Source organism: Schistocerca cancellata, chromosome 9, assembly GCF_023864275.1.
Source record: "Schistocerca cancellata isolate TAMUIC-IGC-003103 chromosome 9, iqSchCanc2.1, whole genome shotgun sequence".
In the NCBI taxonomy this organism is placed as follows: domain Eukaryota; kingdom Metazoa; phylum Arthropoda; class Insecta; order Orthoptera; family Acrididae; genus Schistocerca; species Schistocerca cancellata.
In genome coordinates, this window is record NC_064634.1 from 5,803,594 (window position 1) to 5,827,482 (window position 23,889).

At 46.1% G+C, this 23,889-nt stretch overlaps 1 long non-coding RNA gene and 1 other non-coding gene across 2 annotated transcripts; one reads left to right on the forward strand and one right to left on the reverse strand.

Moving 5' to 3' along the window:
• Nucleotides 1-14,219: 14,219 nt before the first annotated feature.
• LOC126101104 (uncharacterized) lies at nucleotides 14,220-21,009 on the reverse strand. Its single transcript, XR_007522263.1, has 2 exons — nucleotides 20,785-21,009; nucleotides 14,220-16,002 (listed from the first exon to the last, which is right to left on the reverse strand). It is a non-coding gene; the product is annotated as an uncharacterized LOC126101104 (long non-coding RNA).
• A 2,509-nt stretch (nucleotides 21,010-23,518) lies between these two features.
• Nucleotides 23,519-23,593, forward strand: Trnal-caa (transfer RNA leucine (anticodon CAA)). The gene has a single exon. It is a non-coding gene; the product is annotated as a tRNA-Leu (tRNA).
• The last annotated feature ends 296 nt before the right edge of the window (nucleotides 23,594-23,889 follow it).

Sequence of the window (23,889 nt, forward strand, 5' to 3'; positions counted from 1 at the left end):
TCCTTTACTTTGCAAGTATCATTGCGAGCATTGATAGATGACTGCTCAGTACGTCCATTCACACATAATTCTCGAACACATAAAAACGATCAAAGTATACCAGACAACAAAACACATATTTCTAAGACCTCGCCCATAGTACTCGATCAATCTCTTTGCGTTTGGCGGTCACAGAGCAATCTCGCCCTCTTACGTTAAAAGACCATCCTCACCTCGGCATTGACCAGCCTACCCCACAACATCGCTACCCAATTAATCTTCAAGCGAGCAGACGGATATAGCTGCACATCACCTCTCTCGACTGAATAGAGCTTTCCTAGTCCTAACCTCTCCAAGTGCACCACATTTCTCGAGATGTAACCAAGTCTTGGAGCTTAGCACACCATATCGATCTATGGTAATAGATCTCAAACTACCTTAATTTAACAGCATGCAGTTAAGAAGAACACGAATGGAGTGATATTTATACGCAACGTAGTTCGACACATTTTTACGTAAATAATTCAATTTATCATGTGTAAAGTATTGTTGCTGCATACGAATAGAACGCAGGCTATATCACGTGACTAAAGCATCCAGATAGAACACTGGGAAAAAATTGACCTTCAGCCACTTGTCCTTCTCTAGAATAAATGAGTCAACGTTTAAATCGTACCTAATTACAGCTCTATCTCAATCGATCATCCCGTATACTCTCTGTTATCCTTTAACACAGATGTGAGTAAGTTTAGACGTGAATGATTCTATGTATTCCTGAAAAGCATCAAATACAGTATTCAACTCGTGTGTATCACTGCTACCTCAGTAGATTTTCACTATAATACGAACTCAAAGAGAAAAAATTGACTATCTTCCTGATTCCGCTCACTTCGATGTCATCGTTTTCCTACATTCATCTTGTTGCCGTATACTTGACTCCACGTACAAATTTCTCCATGCGAACCAGAAGATAAGCAAGTATGTCCTCATTTTCTCCGCATTTTGTCTATATTAGGTTAGTTTATACGTATGCGCTAATCAGTTTTCGCATTTCTTTCTCTTTTTTGTCAGATCGATCCATGCGACCACGACATAGCGTATCGTTCTGTGTTCTAAAATTGCCTCTAAATGTAGCCCAGGCGTATCCAGTCACCTCCACATTCAGAGAGCGCTTGCTCTGTTTTCTGTATGTCTGTGTACATGCACGCCTCGCGGATGGCTCCCAGGACCGGCGGTAGACTTGGGGTAACGTTCGAATGTGGATCCGCCACGAGTTATATATGGAACGGTGTTCAGATGCGGATCCACAATATGCCGTGCACGGGGTAGTCTTTGAAGACGCATGCGCCTCGCGCAAGACAGGAAGATGTATTCGAATGCAGATCCACAGTATACCCCACCCAAGTTAGCGTTCGAGTGTGAATCTGCTGCCTACTATATATCCAGCGCTGTGTCCAGGGGGAGCGGGTGTGATCCACCACAGACAGCATCCGCGATAGGGTTCGCTGGTGGACCAAGCACACGTTACCTCCAGACAAGTATTCTATGCTCGAAGTTTGGTCCACCAGTCGATGGGACTGGGTCCTGGGAGCCATCCGCGAGGCGTGCCATGTACACAGACATACAGAAAACAGAGCAAGCGCTCTCTGAATGTGGAGGTGACTGGATACGCCTGGGCTACATTTAGAGGCAATTTTAGAACACAGAACGATACGTTATGTCGTGGTCGCATGGATCGATCTGACAAAAAAGAGAAAGAAATGCGAAAACTGATTAGCGCATACGTATAAACTAACCTAATATAGACAAAATGCGGAGAAAATGAGGACATACTTGCTTATCTTCTGGTTCGCATGGAGAAATTTGTACATGGAGTCAAGTATACGGCAACAAGATGAATGTAGGAAAACGATGACACCGAAGTGAGCGGAATCAGGAAGATAGTCAATTTTTTCTCTTTGAGTTCGTGTTATAGTGAAAATCTACTGAGGTAGCAGTGATACACACGAGTTGAATACTGTATTTGATGCTTTTCAGGAGTACATAGAATCATTCACGTCTAAACTTACTCACATCTGTGTTAAAGGATAACAGAGAGTGTACGGGATGATCGATTGAGATAGAGCTGTAACTAGGTACGATTTAAACGTTGATTCATTTATTCTAGAGAAGTACAAGTTGCTGAAGGTCAATTTTTTTCCCCAGTGTTCTATCTGGATGCTTTAGTCACGTGGTATAGCCTGCGTTCTATTCGTATGCAGCAACAATACTTTACACATGATATATTGAATTATTTACGTAAAAATGTGTCGAACTACGATGCGTATAAATATCACTCCATTCGTGTTCTTCTTAACTGTATGCTGTTAAATTAAGGTAGTTTGAGATCTATTACTATAGATCGATATGGTGTGCTAAGCTCCAAGACTTGGTTACATCTCGAGAAATGTGGTGCACTTGGAGGGGTTAGGACTAGGAAAGCTCTGTTCAGTCGAGAGAGGTGATGTGCAGCTGTATTTGTCTGCTCGGTTGAGGATTAACTGGGTAGCGATGTTGCGGGGTAGGCTGGTCAATGCCGAGGTGAGGATGGTCTTTTAACGTAAGAGGGCGAGATTGCTCTGTGATCGCCATATGCAGAGAGATTGATCGAGTACTATGCTCGAGGTCATAGAAATATGTATAGCGATGTCTGGTATACTTTGATCGTTTTTATGTGTTCGAGAATTAAGTGTGAATGGACATACTGAGCAGTCATGTATCAATGCTCGCAGTGATACTTGCAAAGTAGAGGAGGTATGGTTTAGCTGTGATACTGAAATTAGGAAAACATGCTGTCACATGATTGGCCAGTGTTGGACTTACTGTAAAATTTTTCGCGATATCAGCTGTGATGAATAATAAATATTACAGTAGATCGGTGGTGTCTTATCCAGCCCATCCGTGCATTGGGTACCACATAATGATTGAGTGATAATGCTTGTTTGACTTGGGGAACAAATTTTCGTTGATGGACCGAAACTTCTGGGGTAGCTAGCACCGAAAACGGTGATCCCGTACTTGTGTGCAAAATGAACAGTCACTAGAAATGGAACACAGAGTTATCAACTATTGGGTCATTGCGACATATCAGTTTAAATGTAGAGACCGTCAATCACTTTCGGGGGAGTGTAGTTTGAAAAGTCGCCACAACGCCACCAGGCTCTTCTAGTTTCCTTGTGTTGCGGCTGTCCTTTATTTAAAATCATTCACTGTTATGCAATCGACTGTAAGAATATGATTTACAAGATGCAACTGACGTGGTGTTCGCTGGCTGGGGGAGAGAGACACAGTTTACATGTCGCGTTAGAGATGCAGGGGAGGATAGAGATCTGCGCTATTCAGGAATCCATTTACAATGACACTTACACACCACAACAATAACATTAAACAAAATTCCAAATTACCCAATAAGTGTAGTTTCTGCTGTTTCTATATAACAGTAATAGCAATTATTGTGAATGTGCTGTGCAAGTTTTTTTTTTTTTTTTTTTAGTAGTCCGGGGTGATATGTTACAATACAGCATCACCGGTCTATTGCGGTCTAACTGTGTTGGTGTGTTACAATACAGCATCACCGGTCTATTGCGGTCTGTGTTGGTGAGGCAGTAAATTTCCACAGGGCAGTGACTGCGTCACTGCAATTTACTTTGGAGGTGTGGCGGTGGGACTTGTAGTCCCGTACCACCCTCTGATGGTGATAGTACTACATGAGTCAGGCACAAGTGTGACGGTAGTCCCGTACCGTAGCGATGTGTGACTGTGCAAGTTGTCTTGCATGGGGCAGTTGTAGGACTTCGCTTCTAAAGTGGCTGCGAGAGAGCAGCTGTTGTCCCCTCTTTGAGAACATGTTGCGTAAATATCGAAAGTAATGGGCTGATTAAGTACAGGGTGAATCACTTAAAACTTGCACCGCAGACATTATGGAAATTGATTGTGCGAATGGTTTACGTGATACCGTATCTTGAAAAGTTTCCACGCTGACACTTGTTTGTGCCATTCAACCTGCGTAGTTGCTAGGTACGATGTTCTTATGTTTTCTTACAGTGTGATTGGGAGTTCCTCAAGTGCATTGCGACTTGGTAGTCAGCTAGTGTGTTGCATTGCAAGCAGTGGGTCGAAAATGGACGATTGGATTTACCAGTGCAGGAAAGCCAACATGTGCACAGTGCATGGAGAGTCTAGGAAGAATGCAGTTCATTCTTGTACGGTGTATGCTGCAAGATACTCCAATAGACGTCAACCATCTTGGGAGGTATTTATCAATCTCTTCAACCAGTTACGTGAAAGTGGTAGCGTAGCCCCTAGGAAACATAACAGAAGGAAAGAAGTGATGACAGACGAGATGGAAATTAATGTTCTTGCTGCTGTTGCACTTGTTTCACATGTTAGCTCCCACGCAATTGCACGAGGAAGTCGCATGAGTCACGCACGTTTCTAATGCATTCTCGATCGACGTGGGTTTCATTCTTATCGCATCTGTGCCCATGAAGAGCTGCGTGGAAACAATTATGGGAAACGTGTTAACTACTGAACATGGGTATTATGACAGGAAGCTCCAGATGTACCATGTATCTTGTTTAGTGATGAAGACACATTTACCAGCCATGCCAGTTAAACCTCCAAAACATTCATTAATGGTCTGTTGACAATCCCCGTTGGTTTTCTTAGGTGGAACATCACCGTCCATGGAGTGTAAATATGTGGAGTGGGGTAGTGAGTCATCAGCTGATAGGCCCATTTTTCATAAACAGAACACTAAACACACACAAGTATCGCAGCCTCCTAAAAGACCAGCTTCCGCGGATGCTAGAAGACGTTTCTCCGCAGACTCGGAGGAACCTTTGGTACTAACATAATGGTTGTCCAGACCACAGTGCACAAAGTGTCACAGCATGTCTTCACGAACTGCTTCCAAATCGTTGGATTGCAGCAGAGGACCTGTGCCTTGGCCGGTCCATTCCACAGATGTAACGCCTGTAGAGGCTTTTCTCGTGGGGAAAGCTGAAAGACACTGTCTGCAACGACATATAAGCTATACCCGATGGTGGGCAAAGACGTATTACAGTAGCCTACTCAGGCATCTGTAAAATTAAATAGTAAGAAGTTGAAAGACGATTACTGTTAATGAAGTAAAAGATCCACGCAGTGGACACCGAATGAAGAAGCCACTGCTTGTGTTTCTGATCTAGAGTGGCATAAAAATGCGACGGAACTATTAATCAGAATTCAGGGAGAAGTTGTAGTCTAATTCACAATCGATTTATTGATGTTAAACAAGACAAGACAACATAATTATTAAAGAAACATCATACAAAAAATATTTATTTAACAAAAGCCTTACTGAAATGGGATCTATGGTGGACAAAGTGATCTGCTGAGGATCGACACACGACACTAACCAGAACACTACTCGCTCTATCTCACTTCATACACGTGAATTCAGGTTATGGCATCAAACTACACCAGCACCAAGCATCTACATTCTACCATATAAAAAAAAGGAAAAATATGGTTCGAAATAACAGGGTGCTGAGAAATAGATATTATAGCGCTATGTTGCAGCAGCGAATACTTTACCGTCCTGCTGGTCAAGGCGGCAGACCACGATGCGTTCGGCGACTGAAGTCATGGACGGCGGCGATCTGTTATTAAATGCGCGTTCCCGAAAAATGCAAGTACGCGGTCTTGCGCTCGGTTAGTTCAGAACGCAGGTCCTTCCCTAAGAGCCTCTGAAACCTCAGTGGATTCCAGTGTGCACGTGGACCCGTTTGCTGGTCTGCCAAACCGATTTGACTCCGTGCCACGACTGTGCGTGTCGGAATATGTCAAATGTTTAGATGGCCGACTCAAGACAAATAAGTACACCCACTCGTCACTCGTTGTGACCGTGATGATATAAGCTGTACCTCTGACGGTTCAGAAGGTGACTGGCACAGGCTCCAAGTCGCACCCTAGCAAAGGACACAAGTCTCACCGTTTAGGTAGAGACCTGCAGTTCTTTACTAGCGAAGCTCCAGTACAAGAGACTTGTACAAGAGTGCCGATCTCCCTTTCTCCCCGTTTCCTCGTCAGCTCGGCTCCAAAAGCACATTTCTCTTTTTTGACTTCCCCCATTTTCACACAAGCCAATCATGAGCTGGAACCCGGCATTCTAAGCTCGGTGAATGGTCTTTGCACTGCAAACCGATTTGACCAATCAGAGGCTTAAAATTAATTGGCAGAAAATAGAAAAAAATTCAGCTTCGCAGCCTCTTTCCCACACGTTTGCCATGCCTTTTGCTAACACAATACAGGGTGGAAGCACAGCCCTCCATAAACAGCTTGTTATCTCCCCTGTTGCGTCCATTTCAAAGTTTGCAAAGAACGGACATAAACTAGCATTGACAAAACATGTTTTCAAACAGAGTCTGGACATGTGGGCCCCAGTTTCCCTGTCCCACGGACACTTGCAGAACATTTACATTTCTTTTGGCGGCTTGCTCGCTAACAAGGCCTTCAATGCGCTGTCGGCTTCTTTTCGGTGCTAGGCCATATATCGGGATGTCTGGCGCCAAAGCTAATGTGTTTTGCACAATGCGACCGCTGCACGCGGCCGTCTGGAAATGTCTCTTCATCGGTCCCCAGAAAAAACGCGCTTTGTCGCCCCACCAATGCTGTCCTTTTACTGCAACCGTTTAAGTCGGCACCCTGTTCCTTTGAACGCAGGTAAAGCTTACCGTATTTCTTTTCCTAGAGCACGCAAACAAGACCATAAACTGCTGCCCACCATTTCATCACAATGTATGAAGTTAAATCCCCGTAGATCGTATTCCCTACACGGAATCAGAAGTGAGAGTGCCCTGCAATCTCTCAAAGTAAATAAATTATTTATTATTTCAAAAGTAATCACCATAACTGTTAATACGTTTATCCCACTACGAAACAAGACAGAGTATGCCGTCATGGAAAAATGTTAGTCATCGCCTATAGAACCATGATTGTACCGAGGCGTGTGCTGCAGTCGTCCCACACCAGACTGGAAGCGTATATTGCCACTGCCGGTGCTCATTTACAACGCAACTTCTGATGGTCAATTGCCTCTTTACTTGTCGGAATCTACATAACTAGTGTATGTACTTCGTTAGTGAGTGTGTGCTACCACAGATATTGTACAGGTATCAGTGCGGGAAGTTTTCAAAAAACAGTATCTCGTAAATAACTCTCCTAGAATCTTGCAACAAAAACCACTTGCATTCAAATTTACCCTACTTTTAGTTTGTTAACGTAAATAGGCATACTACCATTCCATACTGTGAAAACCACACATCAATCGCACATTCCATTTCCGCAATATTTGTGGTGCTCGTTTTAGGTGATTCACCCTGTACATGGGTTGTAAATTGCCATAGCAGCTAGTCGCCCCACTTAACACTGCCCCATTTCTAGTATCGTTGCATATAGTGTGACACTAGTAGAATATTTATTTCAGTAATCTGCAATAAATTAAAGGAAAGCTGCCTCGGAAGCCTATTTCGGCAAAAAGGGTGGCAATTTTTGCCACTGGGTGCAGCGATACAATGCAGTCCTGACACCACCGTGCTGAAAACCTCAAACAAAACACGCCTACAGTGCCTTCGGCCCTGTGTGGCTGTGATTTGTAACTGTACGGGATGCTCACCGCTGGGTAGACTAGGGAGGAGTCCAGGGTGGTCCTTCGAGGTCATCCCTGCTTGAGTTGCCACTGGAGGCAGGTGATGGGGCCTGTGGTTAAGTGAAAACTTCTAACTGCAAGTCCATAAAACCACCAACATACCATTGCTCCCTCTCATTTTGTCTCAGTTTTCCGCAGTACTTATTTGAGTTACATGAATGTACATGGTCCATTTCCACCTCCAGTGTGTGAACATGTGAACAGCTTTCATCAGGGAAGCCACTCAATCATTACTCTTCCTTGCAACATACTATAAGGGGAACTAGAATGAAAGTGGGACGGGGTAGAAAAAAGTAAATAAATTATTTATTATTTCAAAAGTAATCGCCATAACTGTTAATACGTTTATCCCACTAAGAGACAAGACACAGTATGCTGTCATGGAAAAATGTTGGCGAGTGCCTACAGAACCACGATTGTACCGAGGCATGCATCTCTTCATCCAAAGCAAATCGATGGCCATGAAAATCTTTCTTCAGAGTTCCAATGGCGAGAGATCGGGACTGTGTGAAGGATATGTAGGGTCTTCCCAGTGAAACTTCTGCAGTGTACCCAAAACAACTTTGACAACATGGTGGTGGTGGGAAGGGGGGGGGGGCATACATCCTCCATAAAATCCCGACCTCTCCTCTCGCGATTTACATATTTTTGGAGCGCTGTAGAAAGACAATCATGGCAGTAGCTTTGCTTCGAAAGAAGAGATGTATGCCTGGGTACAACCATGGTTCCACAGGCAACTGCAAACATTTTTCCATGAAGGCACTACAATCTTGTCTCACAGTGGGATAAATGTTTTAACAGTAATGGCGATTACTTTTGAAACAATTATCAGTGAACTTTTCATTTCACTGCGCCTTAAACATTATATATACTCGAATTAGGCCTTTCTTAAAGTGATTCTTAATGTGACTAGCTGCAGTAAAGCAATACGCTCTAACTCAGTGTCCTCTATAGTGAATAAATCACACAAATCTAAAGACTGTAAATTCACGTACATACTTAGGGATGAAAGTTTCGAGTGTCTTAAGTTGGAATGATCACATACACTCCTGGAAATTGAAATAAGAACACCGTGAATTCATTGTCCCAGGAAGGGGAAACTTTATTGACACATTCCTGGGGTCAGATACATCACATGATCACACTGACAGAACCACAGGCACATAGACACAGGCAACAGAGCATGCACAATGTCGGCACTAGTACAGTGTATATCCACCTTTTGCAGCAATGCAGGCTGCTATTCTCCCATGGAGACGATCGTAGAGATGCTGGATGTAGTCCTGTGGAACGGCTTGCCATGCCATTTTCACCTGGCGCCTCAGTTGGACCAGCGTTCGTGCTGGACGTGCAGACCGCGTGAGACGACGCTTCATCCAGTCCCAAACATGCTCAATTGGGGACAGATCCGGAGATCTTGCTGGCCAGGGTAGTTGACTTACACCTTCTAGAGCACGCTGGGTGGCACGGGATACATGCGGACGTGCATTGTCCTGTTGGAACAGCAAGTTCCCTTGCCGGTCTAGGAATGGTAGAACGATGGGTTCGATGACGGTTTGGATGTACCGTGCACTATTCAGTGTCCCCTCGACGATCACCAGTGGTGTATGGCCAGTGTAGGAGATCGCTCCCCACACCATGATGCCGGGTGTTGGCCCTGTGTGCCTCGGTCGTATGCAGTCCTGATTGTGGCGCTCACCTGCACGGCGCCAAACACGGATACGACCATCATTGGCACCAAGGCAGAAGCGACTCTCATCGCTGAAGACGACACGTCTCCATTCGTCCCTCCATTCACGCCTGTCGCGACACCACTGGAGGCGGGCTGCACGATGTTGGGGCGTGAGCGGAAGACGGCCTAACGGTGTGCGGGACCGTAGCCCAGCTTCATGGAGACGGTTGCGAATGGTCCTCGCCGATACCCCAGGAGCAACAGTGTCCCTAATTTGCTGGGAAGTGGCGGTGCGGTCCCCTACGGCACTGCGTAGGATCCTACGGTCTTGGCGTGCATCCGTGCGTCGCTGCGGTCCGGTCCCAGGTCGACGGGCACGTGCACCTTCCGCCGACCACTGGCGACAACATCGATGTACTGTGGAGACCTCACGCCCCACGTGTTGAACAATTCGGCGGTACGGTACGTCCACCCGGCCTCCCGCATGCCCACTATACGCCCTCGCTCAAAGTCCGTCAACTGCACATACGGTTCACGTCCACGCTGTCGCGGCATGCTACCAGTGTTAAAGACTGCGATGGAGCTCCGTATGCCACGGCAAACTGGCTGACACTGACGGCGGCGGTGCACAAATGCTGCGCAGCTAGCGCCATTCGACGGCCAACACCGCGGTTCCTGGTGTGTCCGCTGTGCCGTGCGTGTGATCAGTGCTTGTACAGCCCTCTCGCAGTGCCCGGAGCAAGTATGGTGGGTCTGACACACCGGTGTCAATGTGTTCTTTTTTCCATTTCCATGAGTGTAGATAATGTTGTGGGTAAAGCAAACGAAAGACTACGATTTGCCGGCCGGAGTGGCCAAGCGGCTCTAGGCGCTACTGTCTGGAACCGCGCGACCGCTATGGTCGCAGGTTCGAATCCTGCCTCAGGCAAGGGTGTGTGTGATGTCCTTAGGTTAGTTAGGTTTAAGTAGTTCTAAGTTCTAGGGGACTGATGACGTCAGATGTTGAGTCCCATAGTGCTCAGAGGCGTTTGAACCATTTGACTATGATTTAAGTGAGAAAATGTAACAGATCTACTAAAAGGGCTGCCTACACTATGCTTGTACATTCTCTTCTGGAGTACTGCTGTAGGATCCACATCAGACAGGATCGATGGAGAACATTGAAAAAGTCCAAAGAAGGGCAAGTCGGTTTGTACTGTCGCAGATTTGGAGGAGAGAGAGCCACAGATATGACAAATGACTTGCGATGGTAATCATTAAAATAGAGGCGTTTTTCGTTGCGGCAGGATCTTCTCGTGAAATTTCAGTCACAAACGTTCTCCTCAGAGTGTGGAAGTATTCTGTTGGCGCCCACATACATACGGAGGAATGATAATTATAACAAAAGAAGAGAAATCAGAGCTCGCAGAGAAAGATTTAAACGTTCGTTTTTCTCGCACCCCGTTGGGGAGTGGAACAGTAGAGAAATAGCTTGAAGACGGTTCGATGAACCCTGTACTGGGCACTTGATTGAGAACTGAAGGATAATCACGTAGACGTGGATGTAGATGTGCATATGATAAGCTGAAGTCCCACGCTGCGTTTTTCTGTCTGTGCGTGAAGGCTAATCTCAGGAAGTTGTACAAAGATTCTGACACAGTTTACGGTAACAGACAGACTGCTTCACGAGGTGGGTTTGTGCACGTGTGTTATCACCGCTACGCAGACGAGTTGCCCGACCATAGGAACGTAGCGCTAGCCACACTTAGCTGGAGCAGGTTGCCAGTTTACTACTAGAATCGTGTTTTAGTTCTATGAAAGCAGGTTGTGTCCCCCACTCTCTCTGCGACACCTCACTTGGTGGTTACCTGCGTGTGTGCTCGCCCTGTGCCACAGCCAGCTGCCAGCACATGGGGGGGAGGGGGGGGGGCAGGGCAGCTCTCTCTCTCTCCAGCCTGGAGGTAGTGGGCCTGTCTGTCGCTAATCCTACTAAACCGGTTGTTGCTGGGGCCGACAACACTGGCTCAAACAGCGGCGACTATCCACAGTAACAGGTGTTACCCGGCAGTCACTGCGGAGAAACTTCTGAAAGTGCCGGCAGGAAGTGGCACCTAGGCCTGCTAGTGGCAACCGGAAGTAGTTTGTTGAAACAAATCCATCCGGCTTCTGAAGCTGACTGGGAGGAATGCCTGGATGTAAAGTAATCTCGTTAAGCGTTTTTGGAGCTCGGCAACATCAGTGGACTTGGCCAATCCCAGTTGTGGGCTTGGGCAGCAAGTGATGGGCCCCCTAAAGCGGAGTTTGCATTTTAGTCTTGAACCGACTTTTTAACTGGTTGGGAGAGGAAGTGTAGTATTTAGTAACACGTGAGGTTGACCTGAATAGCATTTACTGAAAAATACATTTGAAGCAAGTACAGTAACCTCAGAGGCTAGAGTGGAGATTCGGTCGTCGCTGCTGGTCCACCAGCCCGTGAAACGATGTCACACGCCACTGATCCCGCAGTACTGGCCGCAGACGCCTTGACGTATGCACTGTCTGCCATCGGGTTCCCCTAAATGGCAGGCAGCACTACATAACAGCCATGCTATGAGGGAAACAAACCAACAGCCAAACAGGCGAAGACATCAGGTAAACACGCCGAAGATTCCAGTCGACCTTCCTTGCAGAGGTCGCCGCGACATATCCGGCCACGGATTCCTACGCCGGGTTTCTATTGGCTCCAGCTCACTAAATAGGCCCGGCCGGTCGAAGGCAAACCAGTCTTCGTCCGCTGCTAATGGCAACCGCTATAGTAGAGGCTCCAAGAAGATACCACAGAAGCTGCTCTACTGCACCGCCGATCGAAGTACTAGCCGACCGAGAGGAACCACATCTCCAGCTATATTGACGGACGTCTACATCTATTGTAGAGCCAGCTATTGTATTGTAGAAGAAGTTACGTTCAATAAACTGTTGGAGAATACAACAACGTAACTGAGATCAGTGTAAGATCCATGGCCCACTAACGGTGGTAACCCCCCTTAAATATGACAGACAACACAAGATTAGAGATGAATATCAAAAGATTAAATAACTTTATATCAAAGGTATTCTAAGGGAACTTTCATGTAAAATTTGATAAATGTAATATTAAGAAACTGTATAGCCCTTAAAAAAACTCTTTAAAAACTTCAGGTTTTCATTCAGTACTAAAAATCCTAAAACTGACCGTTACGCGGCCGGCCGAAGTGGCCGAGCGGTTCTAGGGGCTACAGTCTGGAACCGCGTGACCGCTATGGTCGCAGGTACGAATCCTGCCTCGGGCATGGATGTGTCTGATGTCCTTAGGATAGTTAGGTTTAAGTAGTTCTAAGTTCTAGGGGACTGATGACCAAAGAAGTTAAGTCCCAAAGTGCTCAGAGTCATTTGAACCACCGTCACTCGAAAGGTTAAACATTACTCATGTAATAATACACACTCTGATTAAGAGATTAATATCTATCCTTGAGTTTTCCTTTTAACAGACTCCCACATTTAAACAGGGAAATGAATTCATTAGTTTATCTTCGTCAAAGAGAATTACCCCACTACACAATTTACACCACATGTAGCAGTCACTCATCCATCACCACAGGACACAACCAGTGCCCAATGTAAAACTTGGCGGTGTGCCGCTACGCGCAATGCTCTCTACATGCAAAAGTGTCTGCAGCCCAAACTAGCTATTTCACATGGAGCAGAACTTATACAGCTTAGCGCATCTTAAGACAGTTTTACTTTTGGGCCGGCCAGTACACCAGCACTAGATTTCTGTGGATGGCATTGATGATCGATCCGTGTACTGTCCTAGGGGGTCATGGCGCACCACTCGGAAGCAGGGCGCAGGAAACAACTGCGCTTCATCACAGATTTTCAAAATAATCAGTTCCTTGCTCACACTGAGTGTGGAAAACTGCAGATACGTTCCCTGGCATATTGTGCCAGGATACATAAGGCGTGTAACACTTTCACAGGCACTGCCGCTAACAGCACATCCCTCCAGCCTTACCGTGCGCCTAGCGCCGGAGCTACTGGTCTGAACAAGAATCGCAAATACAGTGTCGCGCGGCCACCCCATAAGCGTAAAATCTGTAACCACGACCCGCCACAAGGGTGTAAAACATCACAGCACGATACCTACAGCAGTGAGGGCAGAGAGGGAGAGAATGAACAGCCCACAGATTGCTATAAGCCTCAAGCCAGACAAACAGAGTGACAGCAATAGCGTGCGACAACGCTGGAATAGTTGAAGTGGGCCGCACTCCGTCGCAGCATGTGGTATCAGACTCACGAGGGAATGGTCCAATCCGATGTGGCGAAACTTGCCCCGAAATTTCTCAAGCAGGAAGAGTACACTTAAAGACGTGCACCCTCAAAATTCCAGCCGCTAAGGCGCAATGCAAGTATTTTTAAAGAAATATTAAAGTCCTAGTCTCGAGGGCCAAAGCTGGAATGTGCAGTGTAGCAGAGCAGAAGATTAATGCAGGTCCGCCAGCACACGTTGCCAATTAATTTTGCGGAGTAGCACGTTGCGTAGTTTGGCGCTTGCACCCCGTGTCACTGGAAAGAGTGCCCGGGTTCTGGCTGGAGTCGCGATGGGCCTTGACACGGTGCCACAAGGGCTGCGCGAAAGGACCTTTCCAAATCCCCCGAGAGACAGTCACCACGGAGGGGGACTGCCAACACCTCACCGTCTGTACTACAGAGAAGACATGAAATAAACGTGGCAGCAGGCAAAAGTAACCTATTGCTTGGGAGCAAGGCATAGCTGGACTTTTAACGAATTAAACAATCACCAGAGGCTGGATAACGTATTTTTATTTACAGTAACAATGAACTTGTGTTGTTGCAATACAGAGAATATTTCTTTGCGGACAGCTGTTGCAACTGTAATCATGTCAGTTTACACTTCTTCTGTGGATTCTTCTGGCATAGTTTTCCCCACATGGCACCGTCACCAAGCCGTATGTCTTTTGAAGAAGCATATTGTTTCCAGCACACCATTGATTTGAAATGGTGGTTCATCAATCACTAATATAATAGATGTGGACACATCTTTCTCATAAGTTGTATAAAACAATAGTGGTGTGCTACACACAGTTATGCATAGCATGGCTGTCAATGTACAAGACCTCAGATCAGGAATCCAGAAATTACACATACACAGAGCTGTTTGCAGTTCTGCAACACATTTACACGGAGGGCGTTCAATACGTTATGCAGTACATTTGTTTCCTCCTCCAGTTTCGATTGGAAAAATGTGGAATTTATTGTGGGACATCGTGGAATATTCATGAAGTTCCGATAGGTGGCGGTGCTGTACGTAGCCTTCAAAATGGCGTCTCTAATGGAGGTGCGTTCCAAGCACAGAGCTGTCACCGAGTTCCTTTCGAAGGAAAACAAGGCTATCGGAGATACCCGTAGCGCTCGCAGAATGCCTACGGAGACCTGGCAGTGAACAAAAGCACGGTGAGCTGTTGGACGAGGGGTCCCCCATCATCGTACCAGTGCCATGCAAACGTGTCTGATCTCCCGTATGCTCAGCTCAACACAGGTGTGACTCCTGCAATGATGGAATTTGCAGACACTCTAATTGGAGGTGATGCACAGATCACGATCAAACACCTAAGGCTCAACTGGACGCATTGTCCGTAGTGCTGACACGTTCGTCGACCATTTGGTGTACTTAAAGGTTTGTGCTTCCCCCAGGAAATTGAAGAAACGACTTGAGCACGTTCGTCACCACTAAAATCCAAAAGAACTTCTTCTTCGTGACAATGGAAGGCCTCATACAAGTCTGGCCATTTGATATGAATGCACAGACGTTCAGTGCACTGTTCTTCTTGACCAACATGTAGCCCAGATCTTGTATCTACCAACTTCCATCTGTTTGACCATCCTGAAGGAAGCACTCCTTGGATAATGGGGAACTTATTGATGCAGCAAGACATTGGCTCTGACGTCGACCAGTAGAGTAACATCACATCAGCACACCAGCTCTCCCAGTAAGGTGGAATAAGGCCGTTGCATCGAACGGAGATAACGCTAAAAAAAAAGGGTTCTCGAAGGCAAAAGAGAGGGGAATAATCCTGGATAAAACCAGCCTGCCATCAGAAAAAATTGTGTTCCATTGCTTATTGAATACCCCTCGTAAGTGAGCACGAGGAAATTTGGAGCTTTCTATTTCGAGGTCACGTACGTTGATGTTCGCACTACGAATAACTGTGTACGGCATGTGACTTTTGTCTTTTACAGCTTATGAGGCTGACGTAACCACTTCCACCGCACACTCGAGAATGAGCGAAGCTGGAAACTGTCTGGTGGTGCTTCAATGGCGGCCTGGTGGCAGCGACGTCAGCCACCTGCTGGCTGAGGTCAGGCCCTGGGCAGCAGCCGCAGCTGGAAGCCCCGCCGCGGGGCCAGCACGGCGTGCAGGCACAGGTCCTGCAGGTGGTCGCGGCTGTCGCCCGCAGCGGCGGCGACGCGGAAGGCGGACAGCAGGCGAGACAGCGCGGCGCACAGCAGCTGCAGCGACAGCTCGCTGCCGGGACAGCGCCGCGCGCCGCCGCCGAACGCCAGGAAGGCGAACGGGTGCCTGCGTGCCTCGTGCTCCTCCAGGAACCTGAGGCACACGTCCCACAACTCACGCTGGGGGCCAACAAGTGGCACGAAACGGGACACCAACAACAACGATTTTCGGGAAAGACTTCTCACATTATGTACATTGAAGACGGAGGGGGAGGGGAGCGGTGGTATTAGCTGCATCAGGAGTTTACGCCAATTCAGCAGCGACAAGTGAAAATTTGTGCCGGATAGGGACTCGAACCTGGGAACTGCTGCTTATTAGACTGTTGCATATACCACTACGCCACCGAGACAATGTTTACGGCAAATGCACATACTAGACTACTGGTCATTAAAATTGCTACACCACGAAGATGACGTGCTACAGATGCAAAATTTAACCGACAGGAAGAAGATGCTGTGATATGCAAATAATTAGTTTTTCAGAGCATTCACACAAGGTTGGCGCCGGTGGCGACACCTACAACGTGTTGACGTGAGAAAAGTTTCCAACCGGTTTCTCATACACAAACAGCAGTTGACCAGCGTTGCCTGGTGAAACGTTGTTCGGATGCCTCGTGTAAGGATGACAAATGCGTACCATCACGTTTCCGACTTTGATAAAGGTCGGATTGTAGCCTATCTCGATTGCGGTTTATCGTATCGCGAAATTGCTGCTCGCGCTGGTCGAGTTCCAATGACTGTTAGCAGAATATGGAATCAGTAGGTTCAGGAGGGTAATACGGAACGCCGTGCTGGATCCCAACAGCCTCGTACTACTGGTAGTCGAGATGACAGGCATCTTATCCGCATGGCAGTAACGTATCGTGCAGCCACATCTCGATCCCTGAGTCAACAGATGGGGACGTTTGCTAGACAACAACCATCTGCACGAACAGTTCGACGACGTTTGCAGCAGCATGGACTATCAGCTCGGAGACCGTGGCTGCGGTTACCCTTGACGCTGCATCACACACAGGAGCCCCTGCATTGTGTACTCAACAACGAATCTGGATGCACGAATGGCAAAACGTTTTTTCAGATTAATTCAGGTTCTGTTTACAGCATCATGATGGTCGCATCCGTGTTTGGCGACATCGCGGTGAATGCATATTGGAAGTGTGTATTCGTCATCGCCATACTGGCGTTTCACCCAGCGTGATGGTATGGGGTGCCATTGGTTACACGTCCCTGTCACCTCTTGTTCGCACTGACGGCACTTTGAACAGTGGACGTTACATTTCAGATGTGTAACGACCCGTGGCTCCACCCTTCATTCGACCCCTGCGAAACTGTACATTTCAGCAGGATAATGCACGACCGCATGTTGCAGGTCCTGTACGGGGCTTTCTGGATACCGAAAATGTTCGATTGATGCCCTGGCCAGCACATTCTCCAGATCTCTCACTAATCGAAAACGTCTGGTCAATAGAGGCCCAGCAACTGGCTCGTCGTCACAATACACCAGTCACTACTCTTCTTGTTCTCTTGTATCATGTTGAAGCTCTGTTTGACTCAATGCCCAGGCGTATTGTGGCCTTTATTATAGCCAGAGGTGGTTGTTCTGGGTATTGATTTCTCAGGATCTATGAACCCAAATTGCGTGAAAATGTAATCACATGTCAGTTGTATAATATCTTTGTCCAATGAATACCCGTTTATCATCTGCATTTCTTCTCGGTGTAGCAATTTTAACGGCCAGTAGTGTATTTTGGCATAGTCCTCGCTCCTAGGATTCTGTGTGGTGTCCGTTCTTTTGGACATGTCTGTAATTGACATGCCATGATGGGCTATGAACCCACAACTATCGGTGCAGATGCTCACTTACATTCGACTTCCTGCATAATCTCAATGTGGTCAGCATGGAGAACAAGGACGGGAACTGCAGATAGGCGCTGCTAGCTGGGTATGTGTGTCAGCCGAGGAGCGTGCCGACAGTCTGTGCATTTGCGATTGACACTGTGTCTGGGTGGTTATCCCAGATGCCTAGTAAGCACGAGATCCCACGTTCATGTCTAAGTCTGCGACACGTTTTCACTCATCGCCGCTAATTCTGAATAACGTCCTGATGCAGCTAATATTATCAGTTCCTTCCTTTTCCTTTCCTTGCCCGCTTCCACCATCCACTTTTAATTTACATAATTTGAATCACAGCTGTGGATTTTATGTGTTGTCTGTTCTTTCAGACAAGTCCAAAAGAATGGACGCCATGCATTCCTATAATATTTTTGACAAGAATAATGTGCTGTAGAGCTGAGCTCGAGAAAATGGCGTATGAGGTCCTCTTGCGGATTCAGCACTGATGCATAGATACCAAATTAACTGAGCCCCACAGAGAACCACCCACATATGCCTTAAAGGACAATTTTCATTGGGAAGATATCCTACAGCTAAATTAGAAAACTTCCCTCCCACCAGACAGTCATACTGTAACGTAACAGCTTTATTTTACAAATAAACACCCTAATATTCGTAAGACTTTTCGATAAATACTTTGCTTCAAAATCCAGACACTTAACTACTGCCAATATTGTCACTCTTTGGAATTACCTAATTGAATGTCTATTAATATATATTATACAGTTATTCTAACAGCGTAACAAAGAATGTAAACATTATTGGAAATGACTGAAATATTCCTGGGGAACATATTCATGAAAGTCAGTTTTCAGACAGTTCACTATGTAAGATAGCAGTCCACAATGGATTTTGCTTTTCCGAGTAGTTCAGTAGACCTCATTGTGCCACATGGTGGACATAACGTAGGGAGTTACAGACAGGGTAGTGTTGAGTGCAGATGTGGACGTGATTTCCGTGTCACGAGATGTGAATTTGTTAACTGCTTAAAAGTGTGACGAATCGTAAACAATACGGTGTGCCTAAGGACGATACATAGAGAAGTCGGGTCTGAAATTATGGATCCCAGATTACAAGATTCTCTGGTCATGATATCTGTTGGAGTATTTGAGCCATACCTACAGAATCAACAATAAATTCTACAGGAATCATGGTGAGCCTTTGTTAATCTACATGATCAGAGACGTGAAGATCTGGTGTAAACCTATTTGCCACCACAGTCTTCTGTTATATAATACCTCAGACGAACTTCATATAGCAAATTCAGACAATTCACACACAAAGCAATCAATATCATGGACAAAACTGCATCTCGACAGTGAACTAGAAGTTATTGCTGAATCTATCACAATGCCATTTTCACATCCAACACAGCTTTCGCAGCAAGTGGTTCTGGGCGTACAGACTTCTGTGTGTGCAGAACAGGAAAATGCTGCAAAATGCTCAGAGGGGTGTGCTCCTCAGACTCACTGGGGCTTTCAGCACTACAGCAACCGATACTTCACAAGTGCTCCCAGGAATCTATAGTTTATGCATTACAGTAACATGTCATGCAGCCTCCCACTGGTTACATAAAAGACTTTGACAAAACTCCAGTCTTAGACCAAATGGTAACAACTAAGGCTCAACTCTTGAACTGGAAAGTGAGTATGTTGCAAAAAATATGAGACAACAGTGAAAAAGGCAAAGAGTCCACCAATTCTCCCATGCACTCCAGAATGTCTAGCCCTTGGCCATGTAAACCCCAGTTAGAACATGGTGCATTGCCTAATGGGTATGGCCCATATTCAGTTTATCTGTTCATATTCAACAAGAAAGGCAATGACACCTTTGGTCATGTGGAAACTGCCAATCACTTTACATTTAACTGTGACACTTGTAGGGTAGCAATAGCCCTAACTGATTACTATATGAGCTTTTAAGATAATACGAATGGTGGATAATGATAGACAATGTTGCTAGCACCATTTTGTGGCATAAAGAAGAAAAATAAGTCAGTCTACAACAATCATAAAATCCCTCTCATCCCATACAGTGTCACCATAGAAGTGTAAATGTGAATAACCAAATGACAATGAGAGCAGGTAGTGTTATGGAAGGTGCGCATGAGACTATTGTGTTAAACAACGTGTGTGTGCAATCGAGACCACAGCGACGCACGAGGCAGAGCCCGCTGCGCCACATCAGCTGTCGAGATCCACCTCGGTGACAGCAGTGAGGAGCTCCGTGTCGCAGGGAGGTGTGCAAAACAATTCATCAAGTGTAGTACAGTGCCTTAAGCAGTCCTGATGCTTTTTTCATACTGTTTTCAAACACAGGGATAAAGCAGTAACGCGTTCTGGTGTCATTCCACAGCATACACACATTTATGAATAAACACACTCATATCTTCATACGGTTATTTGTGTAAAAAAAAAAAGGTGGCAACTGTAGGCATGGTCCATGTATAGCTAAAAAGGCTGAAAAAGGGTGTGAATGAAATCACTCAGACCTGTACAGTGACAAAAAAAATTTATACAGCTGGTGTGGCTGAAAAGACATTTCATTTTGCTGCTTCAGTCAACTGAAAAAATCGACTGGATGAAAAAACAATTGACCATCAACCGATTGTAAAAAAAAAACAGTATGTTTTGGTATCGCTGCTTCCCAGGTGGGACGTATCATTCAGAGTTGGTGCACTTGTCACCAGCAGGAGTACCACGTAAGAACATATGCTGTGAAGTAAAGGCGGGCGAGTTTTTGCAAGCTGCAGCATCACTGAAGTGCGGCGACTGCCAGAAACAGGTGGGCTCACTTTAGCACAGGATCCATATGGGCTTAGAGCTCAATTGGCTGCCACAGCTATGAGCTATTGTGGGTAAAGATGTTGAGTGTGCGCGCATGTGTATGTGTTGTACTTTTCACCTACCTCGGAGGAGTCGATACATAAAACTGAGAAGTGAACACGTTAGAAAACTAATAGATGGCAGCAGCGGTTGGGTACCTGTCGGGCTGGAAGGTGTCCGGGTCGGGCCAGTGCTGGGGATCGCGGTGTGTGAGCGGCGAGCAGACGACGGCGGTGCAGCCCTGGGGCAGCAGCAGCTGGCCGCGGCCACCTGCCGGTGGCAGCTTCACGTCCTCGGACAGCTGGCGGGCCAGCAGCGGCTGCACCGGGAACAGCCGCAGCGACTCCAGCACGGCGCGCCGCAGCAGCTCCTCGTCCCGTGCCGCTGCTGTCTGCACCTGCAGGTGTCACACGACAGCTGCCGTCACATGGCGGAAGGGGCTCTGCTACTTAGCTGTGGGATGAGTTAACTTGATTCCATACGTTAAGGAGAAAAAAAAGCACACCTGCGAGATATCAGCCCCAGGAATCGACCCCACGCGAAAATTTGAGCCATAAGTCTAATACTACACAGTTATGACCTGAAATTACAGTTTCTAAACTTGGTGTACACTGGTCATTTGTCGCTCTCTCTGTCCAATGCAGCTCCATAATGCCCTAGTGCGAGGTATTGTCAGTGAGCGACAACCTCAGCCCTCCTACTTGCAGTATATTCACAGTGATAGAAGAGTAGGTTGGAGTAGGTCACATATGCAAAAATGTGTTCTGAAATCATGTTCAAGAACTTTTATTACTTCAGTTACTTATTTTAAAACTCATTTGTGTCAATATTTGTTACAAAAGTTCCTTATTAGTGGATTTTCATTCATCTGAGTCTTTCTTTCTGTGTTACTGATTCAAGTGATTTGTTATTCGTAAGTGTACTTACATCGTTCATCCAAATTCAGCCCTCAGCAGTGTGTCTACATTTCACGGCGTGCGGTTGCTGCTGTAGCGGTCCTAAGGCTAAGTACTCTAAAGGTTATTTGTGCACTGTATTCAGATATTAAATTTAGTACACTCATGCTCATAAATTAAGTATAATGCTGATACATGGTGAAACAACGCTCTGGTGGGCGGTTCGCGGGTTTAAATCACCTCAGGGAATGACCATGTGGCGCATTTGACGTGCGGTCGTCGCACGGTGGTGCTGACGGCAGTCCACATACGCAGAGGTGTGTTGGTGCATGTCGGAGTACGGTGCAGCGAGTATGTGTGCATACGTTTTCAGACGTGCTAATGGTGACTGTGTGTTGAAAGTGCCTCAAAGAACACATATTTATGACGTTATGAGGGGTAGAATACTAGGGCGACTGAAGGCTGGTCAAACACAGCAGGTTGCAGCAATGGCCCTCTGTGTGCCACAAAGTGTGATCTCAAGATTATGGCAACGATTCCAGCAGACAGGAAACGTGTCCAGGCGCTACAGTACAGGACGTCTACAGTGTACAACACCACAAGAAGACCGATATCTCACCATCAGTGCCCGCAGATGGCCACGGAGTACTGCAAGTAGCCTTGCTCGTGACCTTACTGCAGCCACGAGAACAGTTTTCTCCAGACACACAGTCTACAGACGACTGAACAGACATGGTTTATTCGCACAGAGACCTGAAAGGTACATTCCGCTGACCCCTGGTCACAGGAAAGCCCGTAAAGCCTTGTGTCAAGAACACAGTACATGGTCATTGGAATAGTGGTCGCAGATTATGTTCACGAACGAGTCCAGCTATAGTCTAAACAATGATTCTCGCCAGGTTTTCATCTGGCGTGAACCAGAAACCAGATACCAACCCCTTAATGTCCTTGAAAGGGACCTGTATGGAGGTTGTGGTTTGATGGTATGGGATGGGATTATGATTGGTGCACGTACACCCCTGCATGTCTTTGACAGAGGAGCTGTAACAGGTTAGATGTATCGGGATGCCTTTTGCCTTTTCAGGGGTGCAGTGGGTCCCACCTTCCTCCTGATGGATGATGGTGGATCAATAGATTGGATTCACTAGGCATGGTCTGCACTTCAATAGATATGGGAGGGGGAGTCTGGCAAAGCTTATAGGTGATAGCTTAGTAAGAAGTGGTCGGATCACCCATGCACCTTTTTTAGTTTGAAGTCAGGTGATAGGAATATCTGTTTAAAGAAAGTCCCTCTGACACAGGAATCACCTTCAGAGGAGATCAGGTATCCAATTAGTGGAGAAATTAGCAAACATCATCAAAATATTAGAGGTACTCATATTACAGATAAAGTTAGAGGACTGTGTATAGATGTTGACTCTGAATTATTGGCATGTCGGAGCACCACTTAAATAATTTGACAATTCAGAGGCTTCCTTACCAGGATAGACATCAGCTGGCTGTTTTTCAAGGAGTTCCTTGTGGGGTGGGACAGTGGCAATGTACGTAAAAAACTGTATTCCATTTGAGTCCATAGACGTTTCATGGCACTGCCCTTTTATGGCTTGTGTGTGCGATGCTACTGCCATCTGTATATGTACATGTCGCTGTCCCATAACTTTTGTCACAGTGTACACATACCAAAATGAATCAACCTAAGTAACTGAAAAATTATTGTTGAATGAAACGAATGATTTTCGATTTACAATTTTATCATGAGAATTACATTGAAAAATAGTGCAATTCCTACAAATATACTTCACTTCAACAGTGTCAGCTTTACAAGGTAAAGTAAATAACACACAACAGTGTTATTAATAGCGGTATGCTACTCCTTTGATGACACACTGATTATTCATTTCATTAATTAATATTCGCAGGAGAGCTTCTGTAAAGTTTGGAAGGTAGGAGACGATGTACTGGCAGAAGTAAAGCTGTGAGTACCGGGCGTGAGTCGTGCTTCGGTAGCTCAGTTGGTAGAGCACTTGCCCGCAAAAGGCAAAGGTCCCGAGTTCGAGTCTCGGTCGGGCACAGAGTTTTAATCTGCCAGGAAGTTTCATATCAGCGCACACTCCGCTGCAGAGTGAAAATGTCATTCTGGAATTAATATTGCCATTTGTGAATCGCTACACAAAAATGTAATAAAATGGAACATCTACAGGTGTCCTTATGATGTTATTTACTATATGGCTACCAGTTTTGGTGCTTCAGTGCACCATATTCATGCCTTAACTGACGCCGAGCAGGTTAGCTCCAGTCATACACACGATTCATCAGTAGCGAACATCTATGAACTGGTTTTTGCAGACTACCTGTAACAACACTGTT